This window comes from Rhinoderma darwinii, chromosome 4 (assembly GCF_050947455.1).
Source record: "Rhinoderma darwinii isolate aRhiDar2 chromosome 4, aRhiDar2.hap1, whole genome shotgun sequence".
Lineage (NCBI taxonomy): Eukaryota > Metazoa > Chordata > Amphibia > Anura > Rhinodermatidae > Rhinoderma > Rhinoderma darwinii.
The window spans coordinates 39403529-39411276 of NC_134690.1; the positions used below are offsets into that span (position 1 = coordinate 39403529).

General features: G+C 39.8%; 1 long non-coding RNA gene across 1 annotated transcript; it reads left to right on the forward strand.

Moving 5' to 3' along the window:
- Window positions 1–441: 441 nt before the first annotated feature.
- LOC142759147 (uncharacterized) lies at window positions 442–6918 on the forward strand. Its single transcript, XR_012883100.1, has 2 exons — window positions 442–3380; window positions 3521–6918. It is a non-coding gene; the product is annotated as an uncharacterized LOC142759147 (long non-coding RNA).
- Window positions 6919–7748: the final 830 nt, after the last annotated feature.

The following is a 7748-nucleotide window of genomic DNA, read 5'->3' on the forward strand; positions in this document are numbered from 1 at the left end:
AAAGTGATGATAATGTGTAAATGATTTAGTTTCATGCAGCCGCGTCTTGTCTGGAGTTCCCATCTTGGTTCTTTTGTAGTGAATAGAAAAGTAATTGTTCCTTTAATACAAGTAATGTTGATTTCGTATGTTTTATCTTTGACCTTGATTCCCATGCGAAGATGGACAGGGAGTGAGATGGGAGGGTGGCAAGTATGCGTGAAGGAAGGTCTCCCCCCATCTCCACGAGGACATTCTGTCCAAAAGAGAGATAAGACACTTGTAAACCTAATGTGTGAAGAATTATAATGAGGTATCTGGGATGTACGTTATGATATGCTTTTTACTGAATAACAAATATTGTTACATTGTCTCTGATTGGTTTACCTCAAGCCGACACCCCTTCTGAATTTCAGTTTAACAGTTTGAGTTTGGTAATAAATCCTTCAGAGGAGCATTTTGAACATATAAGCGAGTCTGTGTGTTTTCTTCTCCTCTCTCGATATATATCGGTGAAATATCCTAATTAGGATACTGACTAATGGAGTCTGGCCTTGAGAGTCTGTTGGGACTCGTATAAATTTCAGTCTAATATATTTTGAGCGATGGATTTCCACGACAGTAATGGTGCCGATAAAACCCAGGAAGATTGCACGTCTGATAAGCTGTCACTGGAGAGGTCTGGCTTTGCATCTGTGAATTACAAAAAAACCGCGGTAGGTAAGGAGCTTATTCTTACACCATTCACACATGTATTGCGTAAGCCTTGGAATCCAGATGTCAGAACGTCACTTCTATGGACGAGACTCCTTAGTCAGTGGGTTGAAAGATGGATCCAAAAAGGTATGTTGAAGCTTTTTGTGTGATGAAGGATTGCAGGTGTGTACGTGATCTTAAACTGTTCATATGAAAGACATGAGAGAATTTTTGCCAGCAAATACATAGTTAACAATTGTGAGAAGTGTTTGGAATGCAGTGACGTAGCGCATGGTGGAGAGAAGTCGTAACTCACATGTGAAGTATTTGAAATGCAAAGAGTTTGGGCTGGACTGTGAGGAAAAAACAAAACTTGTGCTTGCTGCTTTGTTGTAGCGTCATTTGTTATTTAGTTGTGTAAAATTGTTGAGGATTAATAGTTGATCTGTTACCCGTTTGTCTGGGATTATAGTTGGGAGGTACTGACTGGTATTGGCTCAGACCCATAGAAAGTTGGATAGTTATGAGTAATATCATGTAGTACCACAGGGGATTCAATGGTTAAGTCCTGATAATGTAGAATCCAGTGCAAGGAGAAGCAATTGTGTCTATATTGAATTTGCACTCAATACCATTACCCAGTACAATAGGAAAAACTTTGAATACTGTATTAGAAAATCATTTATATTTTCCTGGCTCATTGCCAGCCAGTGATATTGTGTGTAAGGGTCCATAAACCAGTTGTATGCATTGCCAGACTGGCATAAGGTGGGAATCAGTACAGACTGATTTCTAGCACATGATAATCCGGCATATACACTTTGATGTAAAATAACATCCAAGTAATTAAGTCTGTAGTAGTATAACATCAGACCGCTGGATTGAATACCGTTGTAATATAACATCCTGTATTCAATGAATGACCCTGACACTTATCCCAGGTGCCACATGTGTCGTAGTAGTAATTACAGTGAAGAACATTGGTATTGGATCAGACCCATAGCCCGTAAAGAAATTATCACCAACATAGATAACAGCCCCCTAAACTACAACCCACAAAGTGAACGGCTGAGCAGGGAGGATAATATATATATGTTACCAAATATAATTTGCATGTGAAACCATTGCAAAGTGCTAGAGGAAAGAGTTTGGGATATATGTTACATCACGGGCTGTATGAACTGAAAGACACACCCCGGCAGCAAGTGTTCTGCATAAGTGAAGTGTTACCAACTCCTGCTTGAATCAATGGAGGTTCATGAATGTCGATTGTGTTGAAGAATTTGCTCTTGTAATTGTTGATTGGCAGCATTTTGTCTGTTCTTGATGTTCAATCCAGTGAGGGATCAGAGGATCCTACTGCTAGAATGTCTGGAGGAACGACTTTTGATATCGTATTGGTAAGACAGTCTAGGAGATAGACTGGTCTGAGATATCTGTCGGCAAACGTGGCCTGTTTGCCTGGAGGTGGGGGATTTACCGGAAATCACCCTACTGCTCTCCGACCATGGGGTCAGGAGGAAGTTGGACAAAGATGCTTTGGGGCACTGGTCCCGGCCAACATTAGAATGAGCAAAAGGAGCTGGGGCTTTAATTGTAAAGTATGTGAAGGCAAAATAACACACTGAAAAAAATTGTTGAAGAGGCTGGCAGCCGTAAGAAGGATGTTTGCATGTGATAAAGACAATGGTTTGTGGAAAGTTGAGAAAGGGAGTGGAGTGGCCAGGACAAGGCATAAGTTAAAAGGACAAAGCAGGTGATTACAGGTTACAAGTAAGATGATGTGAGAGAGAACAATTTAAATACAGGTGTAAATTTTCATTGGAAGAGTGAAGAAAACGGAGCAGCCAGGTACATTGCAGTGACTAACGTGGGTCAGAACGGGGGGAGTGTAACATGTGTGATGTGATGAGACATCTGTGTGATGTGTGTAATGTAACATGTCTGAAGTTTGAAACTAATGGCCACAATAAAAGCAGAACTATATTGTATGTTTCCTATTTTTAACAGCAGTAATGTCTAAAAATGTTAGTGTTTTGTGTATGGGGTTAAAATCAGTTCTACTTTTTTTTTCATTTTTTTTATGCAACGTGTTTTATTTTCGCGCAGCGCAGTCGTCTGTAACTACACCAAGCGAGAAAAATATTACAGCCGGCTGGATCTGTTTGTAAAAAGATAAAAGCTATACTGCAGATTAATGTGTTATAATGTGATAAGATTTAATGTTGGAATGTTTTGATGTTGATTCAAATGAATTAAAATACAGATATTGTGAGACACGGGGTCTTGAAAATGTATGTGCCCCCTCTGTTCCCTATTCTTATGTACAGCTTATTGGTTTGCAGTAATTAATATTACCAGATATATTATTTTCTGTGTTATTGAATAACTAATTACATTTGTCTTGTTTTTGTTTTCACACATGAGGCACGTGCTATAGTGCTGCCTAAATGTTATTGTTGAAAATGTGAGATGTTTTACAGGTAAATGGTTGCAGGTCATTTTAAAGATAAAATGTATTTTTGTCAGGAGAAAGTAATCTTTTTTGTTCCAGGCTGTTGTGTATTACAAGGGGTTAAACTAGTGCCCCCCCCCCCCCCCCCCGATAGAGTGCTTAATCTCATTATGTTAATATGTAGTTTTGAACCCTGCTACATTACTTTCGCAGAGTCCAAATAGGAGGGAATGGTGAAGGGACTGATCAGGTAGTTTTTGTTTTTTGTTCTCCTTTTTTACAGGCAATTTTATAACCCCTTCACAGCCAGAGGGAGCTATGCCAAGCACTGCCCTATCCCGGTGGCTGAGAAAGGGTTGAAGATTTCCCAATGTTGAAGGGACTGATCAGGTAGTTTTGTTTTGTGTTTTATTTTGTTTTGAATTAATGAATTTGGTTCTAGGAGATCTACAAAATGTGTATGAGCTTCAAGGAGTAACCCAGATTAAATGTGTATGACAGTAACCTACATTTTGAGGTTTTCTGTGTAGATGGTTCCAGATCCTTCCAGAACAGTGAAGCTGTGCTGTAGTCTCCACCCAATATGAGTTATTGTGTAAGAGACCATCCCCCTCCAGCCAATTTACACAGGAGGCAGAGGTGACGTCACTCACAGATGAGTCTTTACAGATTTAGATGGGGAGAAGACAAAACAAAAAAAATATTTGAATATTGTTTATTTTATGCCAGATTTCAGTAACATATTTTGTTTGTTTTTGTATTAATCAGGTATTTACAGGACCTGGTGGGTGGGATTTACAAGTGTTCTGGATCATCAGATAAATGTGGAACAATAAAACTCCACCCTTTTGAAATGTTCTATCTATATGTGACATGGGTTTCCAATGTAAATTTGTAATGTAGACATACTTTATCATATACAGCATGTGTAGAACAGGATATGAGGCACCAGGTAAATTACCCAGAAACCACTCTCACCTTCTTGTTCATCTCAAGGAGCGGAGTTGGAGGTGCTCGCTGAGGCTTGTAACCTGGCAGAAGGTAAGACGGCCGACATTTACACTGACTCTAGGTACGCTTTTGGCATCGCCCACAATTATGGGCCCATTGGTAGTAGGAACTTTATTGGATCATCGGGTAAGCCAATTGACAGAGCAAGAGAAGACAGACCTGACAGCAAGAGAATTTGCAGCCAGGTGTCAGTAAATTGGCTTGTCCCTGGATACAATAATGCCACCACTAGGTTTGTAGCAGCCTGCATGATGTGCGCACGGCATGACATAGGTAAAACAGCAAAGGTACCTGTAAAAAGTGCAGCCCGGCCAGATTAACAGTCCCAGCGACTGCAGAACATACAACTACCCGAGGTAGACGTGTATGACGCGGTGCTCGTGTGTGTAGACTTGTTCTCAGGGGGGCTTGAAGCCCGGCCTGTATTTTCCCCACTGCAGACGTTGTGTGCAAGTGACAGGGAAACAATGTTATCCCAAGTATTGACCTGATGTTTGTACAATAAGATATCAGCAGTTCTCCAGATGTTATTCCAAAGTTAGTTTGTTTAAGAATTGTATTTAAGAAGTGTTGTGGGAATATTAAATACTGAAGTTAAGTTTTATGTAAAGTTCTGGATCAGCCTTAGCATTGGACTATTAGAGTCATGCGTCAGATAAAAGGTACAGAAGTGGAATATTCCCATTAGAAAACATTTTTAGTTATTTGTTTTTTGTCGTTGTTATTGTGAAAGGAAAATTCTGTGCAGTGTTTGTGTGTGTGTGTGTATATATATATATATATATATATATATATATATATATATATATATATATAAAGAAGAAAAATGAGTTTGCATGTATCACTTCTAGTTATTGCTCAATGTGAACATTTGATGTAAAGATGTTATTTGTTAATGTTTTTCTTCAAATTAATTATTTGATTAAGATCAATTAATGTTTATACAATGAAAAAGTTTGTTCTCCACAGGAAGAGTCCAACTGGGAGCGGAAGGCGTGAGAACCAGATTCTAACAGAATGTGGACGGATAAGGGAACGTGAATCGGTAAGACCCAAGGCACTCTTGATGGCTTTTGCATTGATGGTGTATGACCTCACATAGGCCCCAAGACTGCAAGGATCGATTTGGTAAGATCTAATTGGTATGTCCCAGGCTTTACAGCTGTTGCTGCTAAATTCTGTTAGAGCTGTTTGATTTGCCTACAGAACAGTCCTGGCAGACCGGTGCCAACCTTATCATACCCGCCTCCCACAAAGAGAACAGACCTTGAGAGGCCTCCCCATGCAATACAAATTAGAGTAAGAAAAATTGGTTTGTGACATTTGTCAGATAAACATGTTGAATCTGTGTATATTTTGGTGAGCTGGAGATGTTCCAGGCAATCAGCTCAGATCAAGGTACAAATCCTGCTGGAAAGCGTGACACCAAGTGCATATGAAATGTACCCAATAATTACACATCTTCTAGGTGCCCTGTCCACTGGAACAGAGACGTTTTTCTTATATAAAAAGGTGTTTGTTTGTTTGTTTGTTTGATTTAGTTTAAGGGCCTGACATTGTTATTGTATGTACTTAGAACGACTTTTATAGTACGTAGATGTTATCACCAGATTAGTAACAATTGACAAGGGTTGGGGTTCCCCAGCAAGTGCCATTAAACATGAACTAAAAGATTTTTAATACAATGAACTCCATTACTGAGGTGCGGCAGGAGCAGCCGGAGCCAGTACAACGCGTTTGTCATGAACTGACGGCAGTGTCACAATTCCAAGCAGCCGCCCAGACAAGTAACTTACCGGAGAAAGAAGACAGATGAGCGGAGGGTTTGTAGCGTCACAATAACACGCCACTAATCCGCCTACGTGGGATCTCACACCAGGCTCACAGCATGGGGTGTTGTGTATAGCCCGGTGACGTAAACTTAAAGAGACGGTGTCTGACAGATGAAAAGGACCAAATAAAGTCCTGATGACATCAGCAAAGTTCCAAGTAAAGACCAAAGACCTGAGTGAATCCGTCAGCAGGATCAAGTGTTCTAATCAGAAGACAGGAGAAGAAGAGGACGATGATGTACAGGACTTGTCAATACACTGGTGGGACCCCATACCCTAACCGGACATTGGTGATGGCATCATATTAGTTGTGGCCCTATTGATATATTGTTTGAGTTTCATAATCATAATATATAATTTCTGTAATTTAATATGAGAAAAAGGGAGGTTTGTGAAGGATGATTTATTTGCTTATATTCTCTGTATGAAATTACATTGTGAATTATCAAGCAGGATGCCGAATTACTAAGATATGTATTATGTGAAAGTGATGATAATGTGTAAATGATTTAGTTTCATGCAGCCGCGTCTTGTCTGGAGTTCCCATCTTGGTTCTTTTGTAGTGAATAGAAAAGTCATTGTTCCTTTAATACAAGTAATGTTGATTTCGTATGTTTTATCTTTGACCTTGGTTCCCATGCGAAGATGGACAGGGAGTGAGATGGGAGTGAGATGGGAGGGTGGCAAGTATGCGTGAAGGAAGGTCTCCCCCCATCTCCACGAGGACATTCTGTCCAAAAGAGAGATAAGACACTTGTAAACCTAATGTGTGAAGAATTATAATGATGTATCTGGGATGTACGTTATGATATGCTTTTTACTGAATAACAAATATTGTTACATTGTCTCTGATTGGTTTACCTCAAGCCGACACCCCTTCTGAATTTCAGTTTAACAGTTTGAGTTTGGTAATAAATCCTTCAGAGGAGCATTTTGAACATATAAGCGAGTCTGTGTGTTTTCTTCTCCTCTCTCGATATATATTGGTGAAATATCCTAATTAGGATACTGACTAATGGAGTCTGGCCTTGAGAGTCTGTTGGGACTCGTATAAATTTCAGTCTAATATATTTTGAGCGATGGATTTCCACGACAAACACATATACCCAGATACAGTATATTCACACACACACATACACACACACACACACACACACACACACACACACACACACACACACACACACACACACACACACACACACACACAGTGACACATACATACACACACAAAGATTGCACAATGTGACACATACGGTATATAAACACTGTTACATAGTTACATAGTTGCATAGTTGGTACGGTTGAAAAAAGACACATGTCCATCAAGTTCAACCAAAGGACGGGAAAAGGAAAGTAAAAAATTTCTACACATAGGAGCTAATATTTTTTTGTTCTAGGAAATGATCTAACCCTTTTTTGCAGCATCTCCTGTCCCTGCTGTGATGGCTCCTGTGGTGACTATTCCATAGATTCACAGTTCTCACAGTAAAGAAGGCTTGTCGCCTCTGCAGGTTGAACCTTTTTTTTTTCAGACGGAGGGAGTGCCCCTTCGTTTTTTGAGGGGGTTTTACATGTGTCACATATGACGGAGAATTGCTTTGGGCAATAAAATGGCACAAAAAGTGTGCAGTGAAATTTAAAGGGCCAGAAGCCCAATTAAAGATACTGTTTTTCGTTGCAATGGGTCTTATTGAGGAACTCTGCAAAAAGATGGTGCAGATGGATGTAGAGCTGCAGGAAACAAATGTGAAGCAGAGGGAGGATAACCAAAG